Genomic DNA, 22,773 nt, shown 5'->3' with positions numbered 1-22,773 from the left:
ATTGAGAATGAAAAAGAATGCACTCATACAAAAACCATAACAACACTGGCTACTCAAAGACAGCAGGTCCTACCACTTAAGCTAAATCTCGCCCCAAGGCCCACCTCTCACTCGCTGAACCCCCACCCCGACCCCCAACCAGTAAGAGAAAACCCTGCTTACAAGTAACAGCCTCACCAGCAATCTCACACTGAACCAAAGAAAGCCTGGCTCTAAAAAGCACAGTAACAAGTTAAAAAACAAAACTGCTACACCACAAAAGTGCCATTGGGACAGACTGAGATCTAACTGGATTTGCAGGTCCTTTGGAAGACTTCCTGAAGGAGAAGCATTTGAACTGGCGTTCTAACTGATGTAAGTAGACCATTCAACCTAACATCAAAATTCATCAGGGCAGCAAAACGGACGTACTGAATCAGCACAGACCTACGCAAAAGGCACCGTCTTAAGATTCTTCATAAAAAAATAAATAAATAAAACATCCAAGGAATGAAGAGGAATCATTTTCAAGGACTAAGCATAGTTTCCTTATGCAGAAAAATGTCCCAACAGAATCTGCCATAGGGCTTCAAATGGAAGAAGCTCTCATAAACACACTTGCTGCCTGAGAGCCAGTGGTTGAGAACCCCTGTTATAAATCACAAAAGGCCTGTAAAGATCTCAGATAAATGTGGTAGAAAAAAACGTAAGGTTTATCTTGTATCAGAAATAATAATCAGATACATACCAACTAAAATCCCTAGTCAGACAAACAGGTCTGGACTTCTCTCAATGTCTACCTTTTGAAAGCATTTTAACTCTGTAGGACCCCCAACATGTTCCAAAGAGAGAGTCATTATATAAACTGGCAACTGCCCAAAGCACCAAACAAAAACAGAAAAAAGAAACAGCTAATTTTCCCTACACCATGGAATACCAAAAAGCAATATCAAATAGATTATATATAGAAAAGATTGTATTATATGTAAAAAAAGCAAATTGTGAAAACTTTTAGAATATTTGAGAATATTTTTATGCCCTCAGAATAGGCGCAGACTACTAAAGAGGCAGCAAACAGTATAAACCATAACATAAAAAGATTGGTAAATCCAGCCAATTAAAACTAAAGACTAACTCAAAGGACATCATAAAAGATAATTCAAACTCAAAGAAAGTATTTGTAGAACAGATAACTAATAAAGACACAATATCCAGAATATAAAATAGTTGTTAACAAGTGTATAAAAAGTAGACATAAAGTGAAAATAAAACAAAAAATTTGTTATGATAAGCATTTCACAGAAGAGGAAATAAATACCGTATATACTTTGTATAAGTTGAGTTTTTCAGCACATCTTAATGCAATTTTTGTGATAAAATTAGGTGCTTCGACTGATATTGGGGTCAGCTTGTACTTGAGTATATATGGTACATGAAAACATTAGCTTCATTAATAATCAGGGAAATTATAAGATAAGGTTATAATGAGATAAAACTACTTTACATCTCTGAAATAATGAATTATTAAAATCTGACAATACTGAGTTGGTAGAAAGTAGATCAAGTGACTGATGAATATTTAAAGTGATACAATTTGGTTCTACTAAGTTTCTTGCAAAGTCGAATTTTATCTTATATCCTAACAATTCCACTTTTAGCATTACAACCCAAAGAAATTCATTAAAATTCCAAAAAGTGCTTAATGCAGGGACAGAGGGACACTAACAGAAAAAGGTGTATGGTCTCAGTGTGGGTGATGTTCTGTTTGATCAGCTGGGTGGGGGTTGCTGTACATGTATATATATACATTTGTATGTATAAAATAGACATAAAAAGTTCCTTCTTGGAAGAAAAAGAATGTTTGGGAACTGAATGTGGTCGCTATTGTACAATTCTGCTTGATGTGATTGAACTATGGAAGAATATATGTATTAATTCCCAATTAATAATAAATTATTTTTTAAAGGAAAAAGTTCCATGTTTTTAAAGTTATGGTCTTTGCTGCCCCTTTGCCTTTACACATACTGTTCCCTTTGGTCTTAAATGTTTTTCCATACTTTCATCTATCTGGTGAACCCATATTCTATCCAAAAGTCAATTCAAGGGTAAGAATAGTATAATAGTAACAAGCACGTGCCTCAGAGTCAAGACAGACTCATGTTTCAGTCCTGTTACCTATGTGAATCTTACCCTAGTAGTGTCTTAGCTTCTCTGAGCCTCAGTTTATACAGTTCTGCAATGTAAAATGGAAATTCTAATATCTCCTCATAGCTTTGCTGTAAAGCATCTAACACAGCACCCGACACAGTAAAATCTAAGAAATGTTAACTGTTATTATTTCTGTTCTGTGATGTCCACCCTAGTTAATCCACATCCCCAATCCCCAGAGAACATTAGAACCTCTTTTTTGGTACCCCTCCACACTTGGTACATAAACCCAAAACTCAAAATTCACTACCATCAAGTCGATTCCAACTCATAATGACCCTATAGGGCAAAGCAGAACTGCCCCTGTGTGTTTCTGAGATTAATTATCTATGGAAGTTGAGAGCCTTGTCTTTATCTCACAGAGCAGGTAGCGGTTTTGAACTGCTTACCTTGCGATTAGCAGTTCAACATGTAACCAATATGACACCAGGACTCCTTTTTCTTGGTACATAGATGTATTTAAACACAAATGATACTGATTTCTATTTATTTAGTCTCTCTCCCTCATGAGTTTATGAGCATGTCAGAAAAAGAGACACTCAATGCCCAATACTTGTAAGGTGAGGGCAGCAGGGAGAGGGAATCAATAAATTCTTAATAAATGACTAAATTCATCTTTTTGAAGAGTGGGGGAAAGAGTACGAACACAGTGTCCCACTATCGCAAATTATGCAGTCGAGTTTCCCACATTGGGGAAATGGCAGGGGTCAGCACATCGGAGTGCAACGGATAAGCCTCGCGCTGGGAAAACCACCTTCGTGATCATGGTATCTCCCCTGCCAGGTAAGTATGACTAAATTCATCTTAACATCAGCACAGCCTCTTCAATGGTGGTACAATTCACACCCACATCTACTACAGTGACTTTACATAAGACAATGACTGAGCCAGGCAGGCAAACCTTTCTATATCCCCACACGTGCCACCCTGTAGACAAAAACAGCCCACCTTTACCCATCAGTCAAATTATAAGGCTTCCATTTTTCAATCTATCTTCCTGTAGTCTCCACATGTGAGAGAAAGACAAGACTTTTCACTCCCATTAAGATTTATAGTCTCAGAAGCCCAAAGGGGCAGTTCTATAGGCTCACAATAGCACTGAATTGAGTTGGCTTTTGGGGGGTATGGTGGGGGAATTTTTATCTTATTCTTTGGAGAAAGTAAGTTATCCAAAGGCAAGGACTCGGCTTTTTCTTCCTTTTCCATAGTGCCTTGTACAGCTAAACACATCCCCAAAATTCTGATGGGCTTTTTGAGAGAGAGTGGCAGTACCAGGATGGATGCCCCTTATCCGGCCATTCGGAGGCATATAGGCACTCAATTCTTAGAATGACCCAGAGAAGCATTAAAGCTGTAGCTCTTTCCAGAAGTAATCAAGGAACACAGCATAGTTCTGTGTGTATGTATGATGTTGTTTTGTTTTGAGAGGTACTTAGAATTAGTGAACTACTAAACAAGTTACTGAGCTGAAGAAATTTACTCAAAGGGTGGAAGTAAGAGAAAGTCAAACTAGGAGAAAACCTGGTGCCTTGGCAGGGTCGAGCTAGAAAATCCTCCCAAACCTGATGATCAGGTGACTAACCAATGTACCTCCAGCCCTGCCAGGTCACCTCCTCCCTCTATGAGATTTTGAGACTATCCCAAGAGCCACATAGATAGGGCTTCAAAACATTCCTGGAAATTTTTCATTTTCTTTTAATTCCATTTTTCATTGAATTTTTTCAAGCCCCCTCCCTCATACAAGGTGAGTCACTGACAAATATCCAAAATGGTCTCTCCTGCCAGGTTGGAGATGAAAAAGTAAGCAGACCTTCCATCACTCATGTTTTAATTGATACTCATAGCACCTAAGGTAAAATGGCAACAGTTGTCAGAATAAGGTAAAGGAAAAAAGCTCTCCTATGTGATTTGATATGGAGAATTATAGTGACTAATTCTCATAAGGCCTGTTCATCTGTATACATCAGAGGTCACTATCCAATGGCTCTCAGGCAGCAGTCAACAGACACATTGTGCTTGACCTGTGAAAGGTATGTGTATATATATACACAAATGAGTATATATGTTTATATATAATTTTAAAACTAGTTATCAACAGGTTAAAAACACAATGATCTGTATTTCCAAGTTTTCCTGAAAAACAAACAAACAGCAAAACTGATCAGCAGCCAGGCCTACATTCCTAAACAATGACAATAGGCTTCTGTCTCCTTTAAGTAAGAGCACAGGTCTTGTAGCTTACCTCAGTCCCCACTAGATTCTAAGGCATTTCTACCTGGCCCATTTCATTCATTTACATTACCTGCCTGCTACTCAAGAGGCTTTTGAGTTTGTCACACGTGGTTTACATTAATGCAACAAAATCATTATTTCCACGATCACTTCCACTACTATAGGGGCTCCAAACCAGCACACTACAGTACTCTGTGTTCTTGCCTTAAACATCTGCAATTGAGAATGCCAAAATACATGAACGGAAGCTCCCCAACAGGAGAGTCTTTCCCATCAGTCACCCTGAAACTCAGAGATGAAGTGTGATCAATCAGTTATAAGTGGCATACAAAGGTTAGGGGGAACCTTTTGGCGAGCGCTCTCTAAATACAGCAAGTCTCCTCAAAAGCAGAAGCTGTGTCTTCTTTCTTCCTAGCTGTCATAGTTAGTCAACGTAGCGTCAACTATCAATGTAGTTAATACCTAAAAATGGCAGTCATCCTGTCTTCTGGAACACAGGGAAATAAAATAGTAGAAGTCTCAGAACTGTGACCTGAAATTGAGATTAGTGTCCAACTACTCATGAGTAGGTATGTCTATATACTGAGTTTGCCCTGTGGCAATGAGCATACCCTTATCAAGATTGGAAGGTGCTGTCTGTCTACAGTCACCATTAAAAAGCCCAATTACAAGTCTTGAAGAACAGGCACATTTTCTGATTTGGGACTGGAGTAGGGATGAAGAATTATTTCTATCTAGAAAATGACTTTATAATAATAATTTTAAAATGCTATGCTCCCGTTGTCACTCCCTAGGTCCACTGGAGAAGAAGCTGACTAAATAAAATTATCCACCCAAAGATTAAGCTTTCTAATAGGCAAAACATCACCTCAACTCAACAAGGCAATGGTTCATTCAGGTGGGCATGGCAAGTCCAACAAACCTAAGAACTTCCTGGCTGGCTATGTCACTTTGCTCACCACTTTCAACTACTTTTTGAGTAATTCTGCAACTTGAATCAATGAGTTAAAATGAAATTAATTTCCTATACCATTTCCAATCCATTTACTTTCAAGCTATAAATGTAAATAATAAGCACTATCTTTCTCTCCCATACAATTTGAGGCATTTAGGTGGCAAGAAACTGAATTCAGGCACTCTGAAATCCTAGAAAAGTTTCCTCTTTTGACACTAGAAGGTTTTTATCCTTCTTATTACTACCTCATCATGCGAAAGTGCAATGTTCTTGAGTGTCAGGGCCAGAAGTAGGTCACAAGTTCTGATCACACATGAGAACTAATCCCAAGTACACCATGCCTAAAGGGGGTTAGGTTGAGCCTGCATTTAGCCCAATGTCATGCTCAAACTAGGTCACTAAACCTACAAGGGAGCTTCAAAAAGTTTGGCAGAAAAAGATCATGATTTGCAATGAAAAGATAATGGCATTTTCCCACAAACTTTTTAAAGTCCCCTCATCATGCATGCTCCCACTTTTAAGAACTGCATACAATGAGCGGAATGATTCCCAAACAGACACCTCTGTTTGCGTCTTCGACGGGGCCTGGAGTGGTGCCTTGTGTGCCTGGAGTCATTCAAAGCATACAAGTCTCTAAGTTGTGCACTCAAAACCACAACCTATACTATTTCTCACTGCTAAAAGCACGCTACCCTTAGGAGGATCTGGGCAACTTTACAACATACCGGTCATCAAAGGTCATCACAGGGCCACCTGCAGTACACTCTTTGGGGTCCTAATCCCATCATTCACCTGAGACCTGACCCTACTACTTTTAAATTGCCCCATGGCATCTTTCATGCCGCTTTTTCACCCCTCAGAACAATAAGCCAGGATACCAAATCTTTCCCTGCTCTCCAGCCAAATGTAACAGAACCGCTTCCTTGAGATTAAACCTCCTCTCCTTAGGTCAGGGGAAGAGAAAGTCGCGGGGGGGTGGGGGTGAAAGGAGGTCCTGGGGTAACGCCAACCAAAATAGCCCCCGAAGCGGTATCCGTAAGCGATTGGCTACAGGAACGAAGAGGCTCTGAAGTCCAGTGTTTACATGCTGAGCTGCCCTATCAGAGGAGGGCCTTCCCCTAGGCCAGCCCCTCCAGCTGCTAGCCGCAGCCCTCCGCACTACCTGAGCGCAGGTAGCACTCGGTTCAACGTCCATCCCGCACAACGGGATGTTGGACACAATCTACCAAGTGTAGTTACCAGGCTGCTTAGGTTTGTGCTCAGCAAACCGGGGACCGGGGTTTTCAAGGCCCAGAAAGCTGCGGAGGAGAGGGGCTGAGAGAAAAGTCAGTGAAGCCTGGAACGCAGGTTTCGGGTCCCCACCGGGGACCTGAAGTCCGAGCGGACTCGCCTCTCCTGGGGCGGGGGCCTGACCTTTGCCCCCTGCACACCTCCAAGTTCCCTTCCACCACAATCCCTCCTCGTCGTCTTATACCTGGCCTCAGAGTCCTACACCCACCCGAGGTCGCCCAGCTGAAGAATCTTCCCCTCGTAATCCCTACGGCCATGTCAAACCGGCCTTCACCGCACTGGAACTCTAGAGAGAGACTTCGCTGACCTGTCAGCGGATCCAAAATGGCGGGGCCTAGTCCCAGGACCGGCAGCTGCTGCTCATGTCCAGCCTGAGCACCGGACGCGTCTCCGAGCGGCTCTCCCGGCTGTGCTGGCAGGTGGGCGAAGGGAAGCAGCACGTTTCCTGCAAGTTGACGCGGATGGCAGGGTGGAATCGCAGAGCCAGCCGGAATAAGCCGGTCGGGACGGGCGGTGGAGCCGGCTGCCTTCCCTGTCAGCTCACTGACGTGGTAACTAGCCTCAGTCTAGCCCGCTGCCTGGTAACTGCGCGAGACCTGACGAGTACAGCCAATCATAGCTTGGTGCCTTGAAAAGTGGCATTCCACGTACCCAATAGGAGAAAGGAAGTAGGCTTCGGTAGGCGGGACGTTCTTAAAGAGGCGAGGTTACAAGGAAAAGCAAAAGGTAGATAGGGGACAGCCAATGAAAACGAGGACTCCCTGACTGACAGTTCGAAAAGCCAATGAAAAATGATGAACTGTGCTGGGCGGTTGGAGAGGTGGAGTTTGGTCGGGTTCGGTTGCAGCGTGCGGCTTGGCCCCGAGTGCTAGGCCTTATGGGGAGGAAAACTACGATTTGCAGGGGAGGGCGGAGTTCTTTTTGAGAGACTGAGCTGGCCGCTGACTCCCAGCGTTTACACCCATACAAAAGTCGCGTGAGCCGAGACCAAGCCTCTTGAGGGATCGCTCATTCCAGATAGTGCTGAGCTCCCGCCATCCAGAGATCTGTCTTCATTCTTGCCCTCTTTTCACCCACCTTCACTTTCCGGTCTGCGAGTTCTAATTGGCTTTTCGTGGGTGTGTCGATCCGCATCCCAACTGTGTCTGCGTCTTCTGCCCCATTCCTTTCCCCTCGAAATAGGAAAAATGCGAGATGGCAGTAACCTTGGCTATGTGACTTAATGTCTTCGTTTTACAGAGCAGAGTGCGCTGGAAAGCTAGCATTCACGTAGCCAGTTAATGCCAGCGCGAGGGGTAAACTTGTGTCCTGACCCTCAATCCACATCTGACTTACTGCCCCTTTCTACCTTCTAGAGCCCCGGTTGGTATAGTGGCTGTGATCTATATGGTCTAAAGTTAGAAACCACCACCCGTTCCGCGGGAGGAAGACGAGTTTTATACTCCTGTAAACAATTACAGTCTCAAACTCACAGAGGCAATTTACCCTGTCCTTACAGGATCGTCATGAGTCGGAATCGACTGGATAGCTATGAGTTCTGTTAGTTTTGTTTTTTTGGTTGGTTGGTTGGTTTTGATTTGGTTTCTAACCCCTACACCATAATCCTACTGAGCTGTGACTCCCAGCTATGCCGGCTAATAACAAGCTTCCACACCTGATGTTATCTGCTCTGCTCACAGCAACCCGGTCCACAATGGAAGGAACCCAACCACTGCCTGAGGATACCTTGGGGATCTGATCATTATGACCCATAGGATTTTCATTGGCTCATTTTTTTTCCTCATCAAACTTTGTTTTAATGGGTCTCAAAATTCTGTGACAAATTTTGGATCAAGTTGTTTTCCCTCTAATTTTAAAAATTAAAACTCCCACATTGAAAAAAATAAACATATAGTCCACAAAGCAATCCCTTCATTCTGAAAGTTTTATGATGCATTGTTACCATTCAACAGTCTTTTACAATTAAACTTAAATGCACAGGTGAATATCCAACACTGATTTGACCTGGGTAACTCAGGATGATCACCTGAGCGGTGAAGCTGGCTGCTTCCATTGCTGGGTCATTTTTGCTACATTACCATGGCAAACATCTTTGACAGACATTCTTGACATTGAAGACTACATTCTTCCCAAGCAGCACTTCACTAAAAGCTTTCCTGGTATATTTCAAAAGATTTCCCTTCAGTGGTAATGTTGACTGGAGCAAAGTTGACCCCCATGCCAGGTTTCAAAACACCAGCCTCCACTCTGCCCACAGGGACAGTGCCAATACTGTCAATTTTGTAGACATCCTGGAGAGGTAGGCTTAGGGGGTTGTCAGTGGGGCGAGTTGGTTACAAGATACAATCCAGAGCTTCAAGCAGTGTTGTTCCACTGGCATTACCATCCATATGAGTAACCTTCCATCCTTGAGCCAAGGCATATGAGTACTTGACTCCAGCACGTTGTCCCCATTCCATCATTGGTTGATTTCAGAAGTAGATCACCAACCCTTTCTTTCTAGTCCGTCTTGGACTGGAAGTGCCGCTAGGACCTCTTCAAAATGACAGCAAGACTATTATTCCACTATCAAATGGACAGTAATGGATTATCCAACACACAAGGTAAGCTGTGCTTACCTTGCTTACTGAGTATTTAGTCCCTGCCCAAACAAACAAACAAAAAAAATCAAACTCTCTCCCATCAAATTGATTTTGACTCATCGCAACCCTATACAATAGAACAGCACTGCCCCTTTGGGTTTCCAAGACTAACTCTTCACAGAAGTAGAAAGTTTCACTTTTCTCCCTCAGAACTGCTGGTGGGTTTCCAACTGTTGACCTTGTGATTAGCAACTCAACCCATAACCCACCATGCCACTGGGACTACTCTCAATCTCTGTCAGGGATTGCAAATTGGGAAAAGGTTATGAATCTGTAGGAGTGGGGTTTATAAAGAGACAGATGCTGACTCTTTGTTGTGGTGAACAAATGTAGAAATATTCACTGAAGATTAGGAGGCAAGCACACATACACCTGTGCTTCCCTTGCTTACTGGGTAATCCAACTCTGCAGATGGGTTGAGATGCAATAGCTGGAAATCAAACCCCAGTTTTTGGGTTTCTAGCATGGCAGGTGAGAATTCTGCCATTGTATGATGCTCCTTACCTACCTGGAAGAAAGTTAATAATACAGGTCTGTCTGTGTCATCTGTGACAGGAAACTGGAGCCTTTCCTTTTTGGCTTAGAAATGCTCAGAGGGCTGAAGGCTGGCTGAAAAGGAGTCAAAGAAAGAGGATGCAACCAGCACAGCACCTTTTTGCATAGTACCCATAAGCCATCTCCCTCTTCATCTAAAAGCTGAGCATTGGTCTCCTGGACCTGTCTCAGATTATGAAGTATTGAATAGCCAACAGGAGCCCTGATGGATCGGTGGTTTAAACACCCAGATGCTAAACAAAAGATTGACTGTTTGAACCCACCAGAAAGATGAGATCATCTGCTTCTGTAAAGATTTAAAGCCTTGGAAACCTTCCTAGGGTCACGATGAGGTGGAAGAGACTCAGTGGTAATGGGCTTGGGTGTGGTGTGAAGAGTCAATTGGAAAATACTCTAAATTGGCCCAAACTCTCTACTCTTCTCTTAATCCTACATACCTCCAGAAATCCACCAGTCTTGCCTGAAAACATAAAGTGTGATTGTAGGTTAGAGATGAGAAGGAGGAGGATGACAATGCTCCAGCCCTGTGTGGTCCCAAAGTGGGCAATACCATTCTCTGAGGTGCTGGGATGAAAATGCAGATACCTATACTTTATACTGGATTATGGGCTATAGTACCAAAGTTTTTAATTGCTGGGGGGGGGATACTGAATAATATTTCTTCTGAAAAGAGGTTGATGGACCAACTAGGTTTGGGAAACTATATTTTATCCCTTCCTGCTCATTAACCGTCATCTTACCAGGCAGAACTTCTCTGTCTTGCATTTCAGGAAGACACATTGAGTTTCTCCATTATGCCTAGGAATAAAAATATGAGGACATTGTCCTTGCTCTCTTAAATCCAAGTCTAGTGGAGAAGAATAAACTAACTGATTGCTTCAATATGGTAATGGGGTAATAAAGGGTACATACTAGAAGGGTCATGGAACAAGAAGCTAGACATCTGGCTCAACCCAGCCTTGACTTCACACCCTCCTTGGCATGTCTGCCATGTCCTTTACAACTCCCTAACCAATGAGCAAAGTATATGAACTGCATTTCAGTGTAAAAACAAAGTCAACAATACTCACAACTGGACCAATAAGCACCTTCGTGGTAAACAGTGAAAACATCACAGTTGCCAAAGATTTCACTTTACTTGGATCCACAATCAACACAATCAGGGAAGCAGGAGTCAAGAAGTCAAAGGACAAATTGCACTGGGCAAATCTGCTCCAAAAGACCTCTTGAAGGTGTTAATGAGCAAAGATGTCATTTTGAGGACTAAAGCGTGCCTGATCCAAATCATGGTATTTTCAATCGCCTCATATACGTGTGCAAGCTGGACCAGAGAATAATTGATGCCTTTGAATTATGGTGTTGACAAAGAATATTGAATATACTATGCACTACAAGAACAAACAAATCTGTCTTGGAAGAAGTACAGCTAAGTTGCTTCTTGGAAGCAAGACTTCATCTCACATACTTTGGACGTGTTCTCTTGAGGGACTTGTCCCTGGAGATGGGCATCATGCTTGGTAAAGTGGAGGGTCATTGAAAAAGAGACCCTCAACAAGAGGGATTGATATAGTGGCTGCAACCGTGGACTAAAACATAGCAACCATTGGGAGAATGGTACAGGACTGGGAAATGTTTTGTTCTGTTGTATATGGTCACTGTGAGCCACGTAACAACCACCACAACCAGTAAGCACCAGGACCATACCTCTCTCACAGGCCGGGTACCACGCCTGGCAGTCAACCCTGTCGAGGCTGGGCAAGCAGCGGATGCGACAGAGCAGCAATCTGCTCACACCTCTGAGGAGCACCCATTCTAAATTCTGAGACCCAGTTGGAGTCTCTTAATTATTTGGGGTGAAGGGAATGGTCATTAAAGGATACAAGGACGCTTGATGAAGGTGTGGTTGGTAGCTGGGTTGAAACACCCCTTTCGTTTGTCTCGTTCCCAAGCGCTGCTTTCTCAGTTAAGCCGCTTTCCGTGGAAGCGAGTGGGACAGAGGGAGGAAGAAAGCAGAAAAATGAAAGAGTGTAAGATGTGAAGGAAATGAGGGACGGTGAGTCAAAAAAAAGTAATTCCTCCGAGTGGCAGAGAGGGGAGGGAGAGGGCAAATGGCCGGGAGTTAAATGGCAGAGGAGAGGAAGAGTAGGAAAGGCGAGAGTGGGAGGATTGGAGCAGAGACAAAAGGGTGGAGAGACAGACAGCGACAAGTGGAGAAAATCGGGGGAAACCTGAGCACCAGAGAAGTCTGAGCGCTGTGACCGGGCGGCCCCTCCCGGCGGGTGCGCCCTCCCATCTGGCGCCCCAGCGGTCTGTCCGCCTAGGCAGCCTTCTGCCCCTGCAACTCTCCCATTCGCTCCAGCCGGCGGGCCTGGCCCCACCTAGACGCCCTCCAACCCTGGCTCCGCAGGGTTTTCTCCAGCTACGCTTGGAGGGCTAAGCGCTGCCAAAGCCACCCGGCAGGAGCGCGGGCCCGGCCACGTGGGGTGGGGCGGGGCTCGGTAGCTGAAGCGTGTCCCTGATTGGTGAGGAGGCGGGGTTTGAGGCGGCCCGCCGGCCAGACCCCTCCCTATAAGGCGTGGCCTGAAGATTCACAGCTGGAAGGGGCGGGGCCTTGGGAGCGCATCTGGAAAGGGGCGGGGCCCGACCCCGCCAAGCTCGCCGCGGCGGGCTGGGGGGCGCCCTGAGCTTGCATAAAGTGAATGGGCGCCGGCTGGGGGTGGCAGTCCGCTGGAGACTCCAGCTCTCCCTCTGCGAGAGACTGTCCCGAGCGCCCGAGTCCGCGTGGAGCGGCTGCCTTGGCGCAGGGGGGCAGCCCCCACCCCGGCCCGGTGCCCAGCCCTGCCTGTCCTCTACCAAGCCTAGCCGCTGGAGTCCGCCCGCTGCGGGACGCAAGTGAGTACTTGACCATGCGGCGTGCAGGGGCCGAGGGCCGAGGACCAGCGACAGACTCGGGGCCCCTGACACGAGATGTGGGGATACTGGACTCCGGCACCCAGGGAATGAGACCAGGCTGAAAAGGCGGATTACAGAGTGGAGGGAGCACACGAGAAGGAAACTCTGAGTCCTGCGGAGGGACTAGAAAAGGGAATCCGGAGCTGGGAAGCCTGGACCGAGGCTTTGGGGCCAGGAGTGGGGAGTCCGTAACCTTTATATGAAACCGCTTGGGAACCCCTGGGCTCAGGGCAGGCGGCCCGGAGCGGAAGGGGTTGCTCAGGCCCTGGCCAGTGCGGGGCTGGTGGGGGCTGGTTTGGGGGCGAGCTGGTCGTGGCAACCCAATAGTGGGGTAGCTGGCAGTGCCTGGCGCCCTTCGGGGCCAGGGTCAGACCCCAGGAACCGCGAGCGGGGCTGCGCTGGGTCCTACACGTGTGCCTTCTCCGCAGCTCCGCAGTTAGGATGGGAGCCTTGTGGGGAGAGTCGGCCCGGAGTCAGTTGGCAGATGGCCGCTGTGCGGGCGGCAGGGCTGAGATTGGGCGGCCCGTGTGACTGGGCAGCGGATCTGGTGGATCTGACTTTAGGGTGGCGGGACCTGGATGGGTCCTGACCAGGGTCCTCTTTGGAATCAAATGGACTGTCTGTGGCGCACGGGACTCTGAGCGGACAGAAGGTGCGGAGAGACGAGGTGGGTCTTTCCCAGGCAGGCGCTGTGGCTCGGCCGCCGAACAGAATGTCCCTGGCTCCTGGCATGGCCGTCTACCTAGCAGCGCCTGCCCAGCTGCTGTGTGTGTGGCGGGGTGAGCTGCAGCCGGTCACCGGGAGCCCCAGCTGTACTTTGCAAAGTTGTTTCTGCGCGACAGGGTCTGGGGTGAGGGATGAGGCAGGGAGTGAGAGTGAAGGTTGTGACTTGGCCTTGGGTTTGGGTGGCAAGGGGAGAACTCTGTACAACCCCCAGGGGACCTGAGCATCACCCTGACTTTCTGAGTTGAAATCCGAGGAAAGGAAGACATGGTGAAACTGAACTGCTAGCAGGCGCTAAGACGAGGTGAAAGAAGTGTGCATCGAAGGGGTGACAGCCTCGGCTCCAACACACAGTCAGCCCCAGTTTTAGTACAAGTCACCAGGCACCCCATGCTCCCCTCCTGCCCCCAGACACTTTTGCTCGGATCCCAGCTCAGCTAGTGGAAAGGCTTCTTCCATGATGCAGGGGGCAGGAGCCCAGGCATCAAGAGGGTCCTGCTGCCCCCAGCCCTTTAGCAACAAACCTTGTCCTGTTTTCCCTTTTGCTTCCCTGACACCCACCACCTCCATCAACACCCTGGTGGCTTTGAAGAGGCAAGAAGGAGACAAACAAAGTTCAGGTTTCGGGGTCCAACATGGGGCCTACTTGATCCTCTAACTCTGGCTGGGAAGGACTTCTTAGTCCTATCCAACTGCCCTGCTTTGTTTTCCCAGAGGCTAGGGGAGGGCCTGACTCTCCTGGACCCTACAATGATGACCCACCCTGACCCCAGCAAGAAGGGACGGAGTAGAAAGAATTCTCTGGGGCCCATGGTAGTGACCCAGCCGAGGAGTGATTTTCATGTGGGCAAGGGCAAGTCAAGAGCAATTCTAAACACAAGTGGGTGTCAACCTTGCTTATCCCCTAGGACCCCTGGGTGACATTAATGCAGACACCTGCTGCACACCCCTCCATTCCTCAGTGTTGAAAATTTGGTGATCACTATCGAGGATGAGGTTTCCCTCTCTAGTTTTTTTTTTAACTCCCCCCCCCTCTTTGATAAACAGAGTCACACCCCAATTATCCCACATTCGATTCTGATACTCTTTTCAGGGAATCGTGCTGTACTTTGAAAATCAGTTTAATTACGGGTGAAGTGAAGGATTCTGCATCAAGAAAGGAGTTACAGGCATCACACCTTCACCCAGAGTTCTGCTTTTCACACACACACACACACATACACACACACACACATACACACACACACACATACACACACACACACATACACACACACATCAAAGCCCCACAACAGCAACATCATGATAAAGATGATTAGAAACCAAAGAGAGAAGCCTTCCCTACTCTTGCCTAAAGCCACGCAGCTGAGTGTATGTCGGTCCACTGGTCCTGGAAAAGGAGCCTAGAGAAGCCAGCAGAACGGAGAGCTGGAGAGATATTTCAGAACGTAGGCCTCTGGAAGATGAGAAAGAAAGAAATCCACAAAATAAGGAAAGACCTAGAAAAGCATAATCCTTGTTTGCGCCCCAATCCTGAAACCCGCGCTGAGGGGGCCTCTTCGAACCGGGTTGATGCAAGCCCAGGATGAGTAGGAAAAGGTTCTTTGGCACACAGTGGGCAGCAAGCTTCCAGCGCTCGTTTCCAGTGAGGTGGTAGAGGCAGGAAATAGAAATGGAATCCTTCAGGGCTTGGGAGGATCAGTACATGTCAGAGCCACAAACGGCTGCCAGGGTGCAGGAGACAAGGAGTGGAAAGAATCTGTCTGGTCTCTGGTCTTAGAAGAAGCAGGTTCAAATCTCCCTTCGGCAAATGCTTGCCTTTGTAAGAGTTGAATTGAGGAAAACTATTTCTGCCTATAAGTCACTGTCACTATAGAATTTTGGTTTGGGAAAGGTAGCGTCTCAAGGCTTGGCTGCCTAAATGCATCTCTGATCCAACCACAGGAAAGTTCTTAAAGTCAGATGGGACACCTTCTCTCAGGCTTTAGATACCATCCAGTCATCTCCACCAGCACCACCCTGTCCCCGCTCCCCCTGGAAAGAACTCTGGAGTGTTCCACCAAAGCTCCACCCCTCTATCAGGCTAAACATCATGGCCTGATGTCTGTGTGCCCTGTGCCAGGAGCCGCAAGCTGGAGCTGAGTGGAGGGGTGCTGACCAGGAGACAAGGATGGGAGCCGCCAAAATCTTTGCTTCTTTCTTTTCCCTAAGTGAAGCCTGCCTCCTAGAGTGGGATGGAGAGACGGCAACCCACCTGAAGGATTCAGCAGGTCCTGTACTTTGACAATCCCTAGAGTGTTCCGCCCCTGGTCACCTACAAAGATTCATGATAAGAGAGCTGGGGAAGGAGAGAAGCTGAAGTGAGCGCTACAGAAAGGGAATAATGGTTCGGAAATTCTCCTCATCTCTTCTTGTCCATTGCTATCTCACCCTGTTCCATGTGAGAGAAAGGCGGGGCTTTCTACTCCCAGAAAGATTTACAATCTCAGAAACCCACAGGGGCAGTTCTACCCTAAGTTCGAATCTACTCGATGGATGGTATTGCATACCTGGGTTCCTTATGCCGAGGCCCTCTTTACACACCACCTCTTAGCTAGTAGTTTCACTATTCCCTTCTAGTCTACTCACTACTGTCAAAAAGAGGTACTGAAGATGCCTCTTTTTTTATTATTAAAAGATCCTTTTCCTGGGGCTTTTACAGCTCTTATCACAATCCGTACATCAATTGTATGAAGCCTATTTGTACATTATATCTAGACATTTATTTCCTATTGAGCCCTTAGTATCAGCTCCTCTTTTTCCCTCTGAAGATGCCACTTTTATGTCACCTCCATACCTAAAAGCCGCCCGTGACTTCCACTGCTCGGAGCAGTGCTTCTCAGGAGGGGTGGAGTCAGCAAGGGCACTGCAGGCCATCTTCCTGGTGCATTTGATGTCACTTGAAGAGACTTTATTTTTATATTAAAATAAACATGACTAAAGAGGAGCCCCGGTGGCAGAGTGGTTATACATTTTGCTTCTAACTGCAAAGTCAGCAGTTTGAAACTACCAGTGGCTCTCCAGAGAGCAGTGAGGCTGTCTACTCTCATATTCAGTGACAGTTTAGGAAACCCACAGGGGCAGTTCCACCCTGTCCTAGAGGGGGGATGTTATGAGTCAGAATCAACTTGATGGCATTGAAAAAGTATGAAATAAGAGTGCAAATGTGCTTGGATTTTTAACATAAGGTGGAGACCTCATAGAAATTTCATATTGGTGGCAGCTGTTTCAGGTTGTCTCCTAATCTCCCAGGGTGAATGGTCTCACTTACGAGTCTTAGGGGGTTTTTTTTGTTTTGTTTTGTTTTGGGATGAAAAACTGTAGACATGTTAGCCTAGATGATCAACTCTGAGGCCCTCTCAGCCTGACCCATTTTTCTTTCTTGATCTCCCATTGCCACACGGAGAGTCCAGCCATCCTAGGTTCCCCATGACCTTCTAGATCTGTCAGCTCATTCCCAAGACCATATAATTACTCTTTTTTTCCCCTTCATATGACTACTCTTCAGAAGGCGCTGGTGGCATAATGGGTTATGTATTTTGACTGCTAACTGCAAGGTCATCCGTTCAAAACCACCAGCCCCTCTGCAAGAGAAAGATGAGGCTTTCTACTTTTGTAAAGATTTTTAATCTCAGAAACGCACAGGAGCTCTTCTACCCTGTCCTATAGGGTCACTACGCATTGGAATTGACTCCATGGCAGTGAATTTTACCCCTTCTCCATCTTCCAACTCCCAACTCAGCCGCATGCCTACATTCTCTGAGGTCCCCAAACGTGATGTCACCTTACATGAACTTCCATCTCCCTGATCTTCCACAGGTAGCCTCAGGCCCAGGCAGCCCATCCTCTCACTCTGTACTCTGTTTGCCTCCCAAACTGTTGGCTCCTAGAAGCTAAGAGTCTGCTTCACCCTTCCTGAAGATCCCTCTTACCACGTAGAAGGAATGAAGGAAGGATGTAGCAACCCATTTCTCTGATCCCTGATTCAAACCTTGCTAACTTAAGTGCAAACCATTCCTGCCTCCACCTGAGGCATCAGGTTCCACCTTGGGGACCATGAGCCCTGCCCATAGTGCTCTTCCTTTGTTCCCATTTGTGCCCTGCAATTCATCTGGGCATCTGAGTGGTCACCCTCCTTCATGTATGTGAAGGGCCACACTTCCGTTCCCATTTTATTGGGTGGCTTAGTACTAGTTCCCAGTCCTGATTTAACCTGGCCCCCCGACCTGTTACTTGCTAAGCCTTAACATCAGGATTCCAACCCCCTTTACCTGCTTCTGGATTCAGCCTATGCAAGAGAAATATTTTCTACCATTTAATTTCTAGGTGGTGGTCTCTGCTTTGGACATCACTATGGTAACCACAGTGGGGCTCTGTGGCTAAGGCCCTGCTTTCCTTCTCTGGCTTCTAAGCTGAGAGTAGGTCCACATGGCTGTTGTCTCCTTGGCCATCATAGCCTCTCCATTGTGGTATCTCTGATTCACGATAAGCTCTGCTCTCCATGTTCATCTATCCCGGATATCGTGTTCTTCCCATAATTCCAGGAGCCCTGGTGGTGTCATGGTTATGCATTGGGCTGGGATCTGCACGGTCACCACCAGCAGCTCCTCAAGAAAAAGACTGAACTTTCTACTCCCGCAAACAGTTACAGTCTCAGAAACCCAAAGGAGGAGGCTCTGAGTCAGCGTTGACTTAGTGGCAGTGAGTCTGGGTTGGATAGCAGAAGCAGAGCCATGCAGGCTGTTCTCCCCATTGTAGGGATTGGCACCCTGAGATCAGTGGACCCTGGCCATCCATCCCCAGCAGGGTGTTAAAAGGCCCTGGGCTAGGGCAGATAGTCCTCTCCCAGAGCTGGACTCAGCATCTGTCTGGTGGGTTAGGTCCTACCAGCATCAACCAATCCAGTGGCAGTGTCCAAACCTGCCACTGAACCTATTCACCAGGACCTCAGCCCCAACTCCCAGCTTTCTGACATCTAGCAGTTTGGGGGCGCTTATTCCTCAGCCATCCTGTCTCCAGCTCAGACAACAGCTTGGCACCACACCCCACCCTGTCTTTGCCTGACCAGCCTGCCGGGCCATGAACCTGCCATTGCCTGCACCCCTTATGCCTTGCTATTGCCTGCCTGCCTCTTTCTTTCCTTCTCTTTCCAGCTTTACGAGCAGAGCTCTCCTCAGCCTTGCCCCCTTGGTCTGCTGTTACGAACCCATTCTTGCCTTGACCCGACTCTGGGTCCAAAGTAGTTCCCAGCCAGGATTACTGTTACCACACTGATTGATTCCTTCTTTGTGTTCAGGACACAAGTTGACACCCCCCCGCGAAAAGGCCCTTATTGTTCTTAGTTGGCATAAAGTCAACGCTCACTCTTGGTAACCCAGGGGTGCAGAGGAAAACTGCTCCATCGAGTTTTCCAAGGTGTGACCTTTCCGAAGCAGACCACCAGGCCTAGCTCCCGACACACCTTTGGGTGGATTTGAATCACTAATCTGTGGGCTAGAAAGCTTACCTAGAAGCTCCTTCTAAAAATATTCACCTCTATTTGGCAGAGAAATCCTTCATAGGGCCTGGGAGAGGAATGGGGGAAGTGAACCACTCAAGCACGGGCAGAGTTGAGGATTCAGTATTATTCACTGCTCTATCCTCAGCACCTAATTCAATGTCCAGTGGATGCCAAATCAAAACCCCCTGCCAACGAGTTGTCGGTTCCAAGTCAGCAACCCTCCTGTCTGCATAGGGTTTCCGAGGCTGTGAATCTTTCCTGAAGCAGACTGCTGCGTCTTTCTCCCTTCCAGGAGTTGGTGGGCCGAAACTGTCAACCTTTCCGTTAACAGCCCAACACTTAACCCACTGCTCCACCAGGGCTCTTTGTCCAGCGAATAACTCCAAACCAAACCAAACGAAAAAAAAACAAAAACATTGCCATAAAGTCAATTCCAACTCATAGCAAATCTATAGGTTTCTGAGACTGCAAATCTTTATGGGCACAAACAGCCTCATCTTCCTCCCTCAGAGTGGTTGTTGGGTTTGAACTACGGATTTGACAGCAGCCCAAGGTCTAACCCACAGCACTACCAACGACTGTTTGTGGTGTTATTGTTGTTGCTAGGTGTCATCGAGTCAGTTCAACTCCTATAGTCAACCCTATGTACAACAGAATCAAACACTACCCAGCCCTGCGCCATCCTCACAATTGTTCCAGCATGTGAGCCCATCGTTGCAACCACTGTGTCGATCCATCTTTGTCGATGGCCTACCTCCTTTTTGCGGCTCTTCTACTCCACCAAGCATGATGCCCTTCTCCAGGGACTGGTCTCTCCTGACAACATGTCCAAAGTATGTTAGACAAAGTTTCGCCATCCTTGCCAAGGATAGAAGGTACTAAATACTTGTTTAGTTCATAATAATAAAATGATTGGGTTGATTTTTCACCCTATTATTACATGTTGAGGAACCCTGGTGATGTAGTGGGTTAATCATTGGACTGCTAACTACAAGGTCAGTGGTTCAAACCCACCAGCCACTCCATGGGAGAAAGATGAGGTTTTCTGCTCCCATAGCCCTGGAAACCCAAGAGAGCAGTTCTATTCTGCCCTCTATGGTTGCTTTGAATTGGCATTGACTTGATAGGCAGTGGCTTTTCATTTTAGAATTATATGTGATTTTTTTAAAACCTAAACCTTATACTGAAGGTAGGTAGAGATGAAGAATGTGCCAAGAGAAATAAATTAACTTGCCAAGGTCACACCACTAGTAAATTGGGGAACTAGGATCTAAACTCAGATCTTTTGACTCCAAACCGCATTTTGGGGTGCTCTACCAAATTCCTTTCCTAAGTGGGGAGCTGGGCGAAATCTCTCTCTCCTCACCCCATCCTCTGGCCCTGGCAATCCTCATGCCTTCCTCCCAACTCAGCAGAGCAGGCTCCCTCCCTGCAGCAGCCATGGAGGGCTGATCACTCTCCTGCCCACCCGGCTTGGCCTCTTCCCCCCCCCCCCCCAGCTGGAGTCCTCAGTTCCTGAGGCTGAGAGCTGAGGTTCAGAGGGGCCAGGAAGGGGAGGGGGAGGGGGTGGGTGAGCTCCAAAACAGCCCAGGCAGCTGTCCCTGTCACAGAGAGAGGAGACTGTGTGACGGTGTGTGTCTGTCTGCCTGAATATCAGAGCACATGTGTGGGAGAATGTGTATTTGTGCGCCTCAAGCTCCAAGTCCAAGTGCTTATTATGTCTGAGTGGGGGCCCATGTGTGTCTGCATGTGTGTCTGTCTATCTCTGGGAACACACAGCCTGAACTTGGCTGTCTCAACCTCCTCTTCTACTGTGGCCCGTATCCCTCCACACCCTGTCTCCTGCTGTTGAGTAGAGGGTGAAACCAAGACCCAGGTATGGAATGCTGGGGGAAGGGGTGTTTGGAAAATTGGAAACCTGGAGTCAAAGCACAAGTCAAGGCAGAGTGGCGATGGTGGGATTTAACTGTGCCCTCACAGGCAATTCGAAAGGTCTCTCTTTCCCCAGCTCTGGTTGCCTCTGGAGAAGTGGGGGGGGGAGGGGCGCGGGCATGTTTTACTGTGGGAGGGCATCTGAGATATGAAGTAAAGGGGGACTTGAGGGCACATCTCTCTCTAGCTCTCAGTTCTATACCTTCTTCCTCCATCTTCACAGCTGATTTAAGAGGAGTTGCTAGTCCAGGCGGCTACAGGCCATTGGAGGAACATCGGAGCATCGTTGAGCCAAAATTTTCCAGCTCCAAGCCTCTGGCTCTTGTCTTCAAACCCGGAAAGGGGGGTAAGCTGAGCACACCCACCCCTTGCCTGGCTTCCCTGTTGCCCTCCCAGTCCTGCCTCTCCAACCCCAAGAAGAGTTCTAAAGTCTCATCTCCTCTGCCTATGAAAAAAAGCAGAGACTGTTCCTCAACCTCCTGTTTCCTTTTGACCTCTGACTCACCCCCAACCTGGCTTGGAAGGTGGAGAGCCGGGGAGGACAGCTGGGAGATCCACACTGGTGGACGGGCATTACCATGTGCAAATACAGGCTGCTGCCCATCTGCACCTTCCAGAACGGCTCCTAATAAATTCAGAACAGCCAAGTGACACACGTCTCAATCTAAGCTAATCCGACACATTAATGCCACCCAGCAGAGCCTGAAGGAAGCCCCTGCTGAAGGGAGAGGGGGTGGCTGTGGCCGCAGGGCAGGTGGATCCCTCCCTCCCAGATCTGCAGCCCTGTCCCTCTGGTGTTAGCCCCCCTCCCAGATCTGCAGCCCTGTCCCTCTGGTGTTAGCCCTCTTCAGACCAATGCCCGCAGTGCTCTTTCCTCTGCCACCAGAGGGGACCCAAGAGAGCTAGCAAAAAAAAAAAAAAAGCCTTTACAGGGAAGCCTTGGAGAGGGACCCCAAATGACGCCTGGGAGGCACTGTCAGACTCAATTGTGGATAGGGAGGACAGCAGCACAGTGGTTTTAGAAAGCCATGCCTACAGACTGGTGGCCGGGGTATCTGGGCAGGCATAGGATGGCTGGCCCAGTGCTTTGGAACTTGTTTTGATCCCGGAATCCTTTCCGGAGAGAAACCAAATGAAATATCCCCAGGAAGTATCAAGGAAAGCAGAGCTGCCTAACTGAAGCAGGTCTAAGGAAGGCCAGGCTGCAAATCCAATCAGAAAAGGTAAACCAAGACAAAGCATTCGCCCACCCGGGAGACTCACAGACCTGGTTCAGACCCCAGTTCCACGGCTTACAAGTCCTATGACCTGAACCAGGCGACTTTGTATCTCAGATGCCTCACCTAAAATTTCATCGCAGGCATTCCTGTGAGGGTGAGGAATCAGGAGGTGAAGCCACGAGCTAAGTATTTATAAATGATCACTGTGATTGATTCCATGGGAGAAACAGCAGATCAGGTTGAAAATCCAATCCGTCCCAAGGAAAGTGACTTGTTCCGTAGTATTTGGTGAGGGGCATATTGAGAATATGGGAAGAGTGTGAAGGTTGCTTCTTCTTTCTTTTTTTTTTTTTTAAGATACGAGGGTATTGTATACGGCACATCATAGTGAACATTTTCATGAATTCAATAAATATTTATTGAGCTGTTGTCGTTTAGGTGTATGTCTGTGCATGAGACCGCTGAATACAAGCTCTTTCCCCCTTAGGTTGCTTTCCCCACTTTCTATTCCAGGGCAACCCACAAGGCTTCAGGTAGAGAGTTTAG

At 47.4% G+C, this 22,773-nt stretch overlaps 1 protein-coding gene and 1 non-coding gene across 6 annotated transcripts in view; both read right to left on the bottom strand.

The window, feature by feature from the left end:
• GBF1 (golgi brefeldin A resistant guanine nucleotide exchange factor 1) overlaps window positions 1–7,219 on the bottom strand; it is a 125,877-nt gene extending 118,658 nt beyond the window's left edge. For all 5 annotated transcript variants that reach the window (XM_075533747.1, XM_075533743.1, XM_075533744.1 and 2 more), the window contains exon 1: window positions 6,972–7,219. The gene's annotated coding sequence lies outside the window, so the exon portion shown is untranslated. The remainder of the gene's footprint in view (window positions 1–6,971) is intronic.
• On the bottom strand, window positions 2,817–2,978 carry LOC142430149 (U1 spliceosomal RNA). The gene has a single exon (XR_012780614.1). It is a non-coding gene; the product is annotated as a U1 spliceosomal RNA (small nuclear RNA).
• Window positions 7,220–22,773: the final 15,554 nt, after the last annotated feature.

Source organism: Tenrec ecaudatus, chromosome 16 (assembly GCF_050624435.1).
Source record: "Tenrec ecaudatus isolate mTenEca1 chromosome 16, mTenEca1.hap1, whole genome shotgun sequence".
Lineage (NCBI taxonomy): Eukaryota > Metazoa > Chordata > Mammalia > Afrosoricida > Tenrecidae > Tenrec > Tenrec ecaudatus.
Note: the sequence above shows the minus strand (reverse complement) of the source record. Positions and strands in the feature narration are given on the sequence as shown.